This window comes from Filicampus tigris, chromosome 21 (assembly GCF_054856515.1).
Source record: "Filicampus tigris isolate MCC_2025a chromosome 21, RoL_Ftig_1.0, whole genome shotgun sequence".
In the NCBI taxonomy this organism is placed as follows: domain Eukaryota; kingdom Metazoa; phylum Chordata; class Actinopteri; order Syngnathiformes; family Syngnathidae; genus Filicampus; species Filicampus tigris.
The window spans coordinates 5,129,574-5,137,879 of record NC_141237.1 but is presented as its reverse complement, the minus strand read 5'-3'; the positions used below and the strand labels follow the sequence as shown (position 1 = coordinate 5,137,879).

The window sequence follows — 8,306 nt, the reverse complement described above, 5'->3', positions numbered from 1 at the left end:
GACTCCCAGAATTCTCCTGTTTATTTAATTTTTTTAAATAAAAATATTTTATATATATATATATATATATATATATATATATATATATATATTTTTTTTTTTTTATATATATATAAAATATTTTTATTTAAAAAAATTAAATAAACAGGAGAATTCCTACAGAATTGTACATATATATACTGTATATATATATACGGTGTGTATATATATATATACGGTGTGTATATATATATATATATCTATACGGTGTGTATATGCATATACCGTACATATATGCATATACGGTATATATATGCATATACTCCTATTTGACATCAATTTGAATTAGGCCCCGACCGATATGGATATTTTGATTTTGATATTTGGCGGAATAAAATTTGCTTGCGTCACGGTAGAACATTTCCCTCCAACCCCAGAATGAAAAATATGAAATGTCACGGTCCTGAAGCTGTGTTTCTCCCAGGTACGATTCCTAAAGTTGCATCGGGGTCGTAATGTGACACATAAAAAAAAAGGAATAAAAAAAAGATGGACATTTCTTTTTTTTTTTTGCACATCTCAGCATGAGTACAGTGATTTATTGCCGTCTTAAAACTTCCCGGCAGGGCTTCGCTGACTGCTTCTAAACCCCGTGCAAAGTCATAAATTATTTACGGGCCGCCGTAGGAAAAAACATGCCTCTTAATTATTCAGTAATTAAGAGTGCAAGTCATCTTTTTTGATTAACATCAACTTGCTCCTTGTTGGTTTGTCTGTTTCCTTGAAGAATGCCCATCTGCATCTGCGCCGCATTGAGTGACACTGCTAATTAGAGTCATCGTCGGTTCAAAGTCGTAATTAATTTTTAGACGTTTCACTTTTTTTTTTTTTGGTGCCCGTATGTAGACCAAGAGAGTTTTGTATTAAATACGGAGGAATAGGAGTTGGGGATTAGCAGATAATTAGCGCGACTCTTCCCCCGGATTAATTAACTCGGCACATTTACATGTATCCTCATTTGCATCACCTCGCCTCGCTTGTTTTCGTTTTGTTTGCTTCCAGCACAAACTCACGTGTTGCATTATTGCACCTGTTGCTTTCTGAAACCCAAAATGGATGGAATGACTTTGATTGTACTTTATGATACGAAACCAATCCGCTGTGCACACAAGTGCGATATGATTTATTAGTATCCAATCCATCTTTATTTGTTACGCGCTTTAAAAGCAAGCGCAATACACACAAAAAAAAGATTCAAAATGTATTTACATCATAATTTGAGTGAATCGTCCTATCAGAGCGAATGTGACCATAATCGAGTAAATCGTATCTAATCCAAATTGAAATGAATAGTAATTAGAGTGACTCTTACCCTAATTGGATTTAATCATATTACATCGTGACTTGGATGAATTGTGTTGCGTTATCGGATAAACCGTGCGTACTCATATCATTTGAATGAATCGTACTGTATCGCTGATACATTTACAATTGTAACTGATACAATTGTATGATACAGTCAATCGTGTCTAATCCTAATGAGAGTAAACTATGTAGTCATGACACGTATCGCAATTTAATCGATATACGTGAATGTATCGGATAACAATGCAATGTGTCATAACGGGAGTTTATTGTCATCAGAAGGAATTGTATTGATTTGTTATTCGAGTGAATCGGATTGTAACTGGATTGATGAGTGAGTCTAACTCGAGTCAAGTCATGCGAGTCACCCCCCACCCCCGCCCACCTCTGGTGAATCACAATCGGTAAAGTGAATCAAACCATAATTGGAATAAACCGCATAGTAATTAGAGTGGCTCGTGTCGTGATTGGAGTTAATTATACGACATCGTAATTTGTGTGAATCGTACCACATGGGACAACTTGGAAGTCAGTCAGAGTCACGGGACAAATTTTGTTCCACTTTAGAAACTTCCATCATTGCTGGACGACAGCATTCTCGTGCATTCTTCTGCTTTCTTTGTCATCGAGTGCAAATTGCAAGCCATGCGGGTTGTACGGGCATCAATGCATACAAGAAAGAATGCTAGATTGCTTTCCTAACCCACTTGTTGGGTAGCTTTGGATTTTTGGCAGATTTTGTTCATTTTTTTTTTTGACCCAGCAGGGGTCAATTTGTCATTTTGACCCAACATTCTGGGTTATTTTGTACAAACGACCCAAAGTTAGGTTCAATTGACAAGGTCGGTCCATTTTTTTGACCAATTAAAAAAAACCACAAAAAAAACATTTTGACCCAATAATTTAAGGGTGTGGTAACCCATTTCTTAGTAGCTGTATCAATATGGGTAGTTTTTACCCCTTGTTGGATCAAAATCTTGACCTTACGTGCCGGGTCAAATCTTTAACCCAATGTGCTGGGTATAATAACCCCAGCATTGGGTCAGCTCTTTTTGACCCAGCGCTGGGTTAGCGATTTCACCCAAGTTGGGTTACTTTTGACCGAGCTGTTTTAAGACTGTATAGTAGTATAGCACTCTAAAAATGGTCGGGTCAAAAATAACCCAATATGGGTCAAAACCCCAGCTTTTAGGGTTATTAATTTAACCTTCATTTAAAAAAAAAAAAGATAATGTTGTTTTGTGTGCATTTGAGCCAATTTTGGGGGTTAAATGTATAACCCCCCTAAATAGCTCGGCTCCTTTTTGACCCATACGATGATATTTTTGACCCAGTAGTGTTCATATAAATGGTGATTGGCAGTGAATTCAAGGCCCTGAAAGTGGGAGGACAAGTTGACATGAGGTAAGATGACTTTTCCAACCCAATCTTTTCTCTGCATAATTATATGAATTCAATTAATTGAGGCTTGAACATTTGCATATCTGGGTTATTTCTCTTTCACGTCTATTGGGAGGGAAGAAATGATTACAAGGCGCCAGACAGTCCAACTCCTCCACGTCTGCCTTTTTTTTTTCTTTTTTTTTTTCTTCCTTACCTTCTCAGGGGAGGGGTTGGCCCCCAACACCTTGGGGAAAAAAAACAAAAAAACGATTGGTATTCTATCTGGGTGCAATGTAGGTGTCACATCCATCAGGTGTTTTATTAATGGACTTTTGCCAACCCTGTTAAAACACAACATCAGTGATATCTTTAAATAGCAGACGTGGAACAATTTTTTTTTAAATTACACACATATATATATATATGTATATAAAATGGTGGAGTCATTTGTTTTGCCGGGGCAGGACTGAGAATCACTTGTGAAGTCAATTTCATTGGACTCGCAATCTGATTGTGACCAGTAAACGCTACGTGGGGAATATGCCGCCATGCTCCAGCAAGCCTTATTGCTTCATCGTACCAATATTGGCCTCCCCCACCGACCGTGTTGTTATTGGTTGAAAAGGCTCTGGGGCTAATATTAGCCTCCCGCTTCAAATTAAAGACAGCAACCGTTCATTTCCCCAAAGCCAAGCCGTTGACATTTTCAAGTGTTTTTCGCCACAAAATATCAAACTCTTTGGAGGAACATTTTCCTTTTTTTTCTATTTTTTTTTTTTTTCCCTTTTTAATGCCGATCTTGAGGTTTCACTTTGGGAGAAAATGCATGTGGAGTAAATGAAGTGGAAAATCCTTTTAATCGGGAATAGGCATTTGACTAGAATACCTTGACGGGAGGAAATAATCAACTAATCAGTAGTTGCGTGGTAAATTTTTAAAAGGACTGGGTTGGTGTACATTAGTGTTCATCAACTCTCTTAAATGTTCTGGGCTCCTGCTTCCACATTAGTGTCATATTGAGCAGATAAATATCGTCGTGCCGTTCTTCGGACAGCAAAATAGTTGCGAAATTATTGGTCCCGAAATTAGGTTCATTTATTAAAAATAAGGTAATAAGCCTTTTTAAAAAAAAATTCTCCATCGACCATGGATATAAAAAGTCTACGCACCCCTGCTCGAATGCCAGGTTTTGTGATATGAAAAACGGAAGGAAAAGTTGCAAATGTGTGCACACCCTCTGTCTCCGATGAACCCCAAGTCCATTTCGGATGTTCTGGTAGGCTTTTCCTGACATCGGTTTCTCTTCCTTCCCCGCAGGCGCCTGAAGGTTTTGTGCTGCTCATAATTCCCTCCCTCTTTTTGTAAGGCCCCCGAGGTACAGCTGAAGACAAACAGCCCCAAAGCACGATGCCGCCGCCACCATGCTTCACTGAAGGTGTGTTGTTGTCTTGTGTTATTTTTTCGCAAAGCACACCTTTTGGAATCACGCCCAGAAAGTTCAACCTTTGTTTCATCGCAGTGTAACAAAATCCCCGCCCCTCCCCCTTGTGGGGAAAAAGTGTCACTGTACTGATCTGACTGTTCTTCAGTATTTCCAAAAAGTCGCCCGATGTGCTTTGGCAGGGTGGACTAATTCCATAATCAGCTCACATCGAAAGGCAACACTAAATGATTCTGATTAGTTTTGTCGCGAATGATTTTCCACACCTGTTTGCCCTCACTGTCTGTTTGCGTAACGACCCCGGAAAGCTAATCCTTTTTCTCAGCGCATTATGAAAACAGTGATAATGACTTTCTCCGCAGCCGCCATGTCGATTGCCAATATGAATTTATGATCAGGGTTTCAGACGTAACCCCTCCCTGCGCGCCCCCGCCCCCCTCCGGCTCGTGAATGTAATGCCTGTCTGTCTGGAAAGAGCAGAATAACAATTGACCAAATGCAGGGGAAGAAACGGGCTTTGTGCGGCTTGGTGCATTTATATCAATGATCCTCAAGCTAAATAAGGCGAACCATTCTGAAGGAGCAGTCTGTCTGCTGCCCCTGGTGAAGCAGTCTGCCTTCAATTGCTTTAGTCGGCGGAAAGGAGAATCGCAGGAAGTCGACGGCGCAAACAAGCATGGACGCATTCATTCATTCATTCATTCATTCACATGCCTCAGAAGGCATTTTTTTTTAAAATAAACGTTTTGTTTTTTTTTCTATTCTGTGATTTCAGCAGATGTCATCATCATGGGTCCAATTTGCAATCTTACCTTTTACTTGTGTTGAAACTTCAATGCCTTCAGACATTGATTCAGTAGACCAGCGGTTCGTCAACTTTTTATCCTATTGCGTCAATTAAAATGCATTGCGCGTACCCCCAAATAAAAAGTACCCTGAATAAGTTTTGAAAACAAGTGCGTGACTTTATTTATAAATGTTCTCCCATTTGAAGTTTACTGTCAAAATCAAGCATAAAACAAGTCAAATTACATGTTGTGTAATTAAAACAACCCAAAAAGTTTACCTTGAGGAACGCCCCTGCTAGCTTAATGCAAGCACGTAATGGAAAACACCATTAATTGTCTAATGGTTAGCATAAATAGTCACAGTGCTATAACCTATTTAGCAAGGTTTATTGCGGTCACCTAATTGCATACTTAATTAATGTAATGCCCTCACATGTGGGAAAGGAGAGCCACAGTCACCAATGCACTGGATTTCCATAAACACAATGAGTACACTCACACGGGAGCTATATATACACAAAATATGTAATATATACACTTTTTTTTTCATAAAGCATGGGTTTAATTATATATAACGATACTTAATTACATTACACTGTAATGCCATTGATATAAAGAAAAAAAAATCATTGGTGTATTTATTCTGTTTTTATTTTATGAAACAACACAATGTGGAATAGCTGCTTGAGTTACAGTGACACTTAGTGGTCAATCACAAGCATTTCACCTTGTCGGTGTAGAGTGACTTTATGCTGCCCCCTTTTGGTGATTACCATGTGATGCACACTAGCTAGCAAGCTAGTTGAGCCTGATGACGTAGCCACTGGCCATCCCCGTGTGAGAGCGCTTTTTCAAAAATAATATTAACAATTTTAAAATGGCAGTCCTTTGTATATAATTACTAAGGACTGTACAGCTGTTGAAAGGACAGACATCACAAAACAACCCACTAAACCTACAATATATCTGATTAATTTTCATAAAGTTTTCATTTATTATCATGACTATTATTGCTAGTATTATTATACTTGCAGGATGACAAGCAGCTGTTGACTTTTTGTTTTATAACAACTCAATTCATGGACATTAAAAAAAAAAAAAAAAAACCATTAGTTAACTTCCTTCGGATGACGCAGCTGAAAGATATTGTTAAGTCTGCTGGGGAAAAATGTTCCCGTGGGTGGAAATCGGCACACAATTTACAACAACAACAAAAAGAGACTTAGCGGGAAACTAAATTGCTTCTGGACAAGCTGAAGGGATTTGCCGCCAGGACATGAGTCCAGAAAATGACACGTTTTAAGTTAAGTGTTATCTTAACGAGGAAATGTCCCCCAATTCCGCATCGTGTCGCTCGAGGTATTGTCAGGTGTTGCTGGTATTTACATGATGTGCCCGAGTTGTGACGTCATTGCATTTCTACATCCTCATACGCTGACTTTAACTTTTAATAACCTACCATAAAGCGCTTTATGGTCTCTTTCCTCCTATAATCAACCTGCTTAATTACACACACAATGACGCAGGAGGACACTGCACAAAACATGGCGTTTATGAAGGTTTTATTCGTGCTTCATTTTTATTGTAACTCGGGGCCATTAAAAGTACTTAAGAAAGGCAATTAAAGAGGCCCACAGTCGACATGTAATTAGAATAACAAAGTACGTCCTCTGCTCGTGTGTCACAATCCGATGGGGTCCTCTGTTATGTTTCAAATTCTAATCAAGGCCCCGAAACATTTTTGGCTACCTTTTTTTCCTGCGAAAATAACAGCATGCCAAAGAATGGGGTGACATTAAAGTTATGAGATGTAAAAAGCCCGAGAACCAACACAGTGCTGAATTTGTAAGCAGTCTCAATATGATGCAGTGCAGTCGTTGACCACACGGTGTCACTAGTGCACTTGACAGATCACTGACGCTCATTGTGCCGCCTTTGTACGACCCGTCCGCCCGATAGAGGACAAGGCCCGATTAGTTTGCCGCTCTGTCGTCTTAATGAATGAAATCACAATCAATTACACGCCCCGCCGTCTTTCACCGCCCGCATGGCGTGACGGGTGTGTTGCGAGGGATCAACGTCGGATGATTGTGTCCGCCACGCGGAAGGAGTTCGCACTTTGCGTGACATTAGCGTTGCCTTTGCTCAAGAAAAACAAATAACCTTGAAATGAAACATAAGCAAAAAAAAAAAAAGACAGGGGAAACAGATAAAGTGGAAACGTCAATGCCCAACATGGCAAAAATTGAACAATTTGTAGGAAATAAAAACAAAAGTAGTTTGGAATCGGGAAAAAAATTCACAGGGAAAGTTCACAAAGCATTTAAAATGGATGGGACTATCAACAGCATGCCTTTAACATGTACACAATCATGTTACATAAGCTAATGATTCAACACCAACAAAACACCTCCAAATAAGGCTCATCAATAGTATTAGCCCGCTTACTAGCCTAAATGACACAATTCGATGAGATATCACACATGGGCAAACAAAAATGCGCACTAGCACGATACACAATTGGTAAAAGGTCATTGAACTCACCTTTTGGCGGGAATACAGTCAAATTCTAACAGAGTGTAATTATAAGGGCTATTAGTAGCTAAATTGGGAACCGGAAACCTACTTTCAGTTCCACTTTTGAATTGTGCTAGACCAAAAAACTATCAGTGAACTGAACCTAACAAGATTCCATCCGAAGGCGCCAAATACTTTTAATGCTTTGGTCTGAGCACAAAAACTGCGATTTTGCCCAAACAAAAAGCTGCCTGCAAGTCGTGCGACCAAAGCAGAATACCACGAGTGAGTCGGCGAGAATTCACTTTACATGATTTCCTCTGGGAAAATTCTTGGAAGTCGACCAACATCGTGTTGGCGCTTCCACTGTACATTGGGAGAGACTCGCCGCTTCCCTGGCACGCTTTCCTCATTGGACTTTCCTTCAGGAACTTAATTAGGGAGCATGACTAACAAGCTCTGCGTACTTTCTCTGTGTATTTACCGCCCGGCTGCCAAGGCGATGTGACTTTCATGCTGTATTTGTGGCCCGCCGTAGCCGGTGCCCCTCCGGACGTCGGAGACCGGCGGCTGCTTCCGGATAGATTACAAATGAGCATGAGGAAGGACGCAGAAGGTGAGAGATGAGGGTGACTTAAAAAAAAAAATTAAAAAAAAATGTTATAGTTGTTGCTGTGCTGCAGTGGCTTCATGTGTGTGTGGATTTTGCCGTTTGCATTTTCAAGGCCTCGTCCCTCCTGTCACTCAAGCCTCGGATGCGGCCAGTGTGTGACGAGCGGAGGCGGTGGAGCATCGGAGCGTGGAATGGCATCTTTGAGAGCTACGGCCGTCGG

General features: G+C 40.0%; 1 protein-coding gene across 2 annotated transcripts in view; it reads left to right on the top strand.

The window, feature by feature from the left end:
• The first annotated feature begins 2,613 nt into the window (after positions 1-2,613).
• The window catches only part of dlgap1b (discs, large (Drosophila) homolog-associated protein 1b), an 80,904-nt gene continuing 75,211 nt past the window's right edge, over positions 2,614-8,306 (top strand). The window contains exons 1-3 of one of the 2 annotated variants that reach the window (XM_086020479.1): positions 2,614-4,162; positions 8,012-8,089; positions 8,199-8,305. The gene's annotated coding sequence lies outside the window, so the exon portion shown is untranslated. The remainder of the gene's footprint in view (positions 4,163-8,011; positions 8,090-8,198; position 8,306) is intronic. The other variant, XM_086020481.1, reaches the window with a different exon arrangement.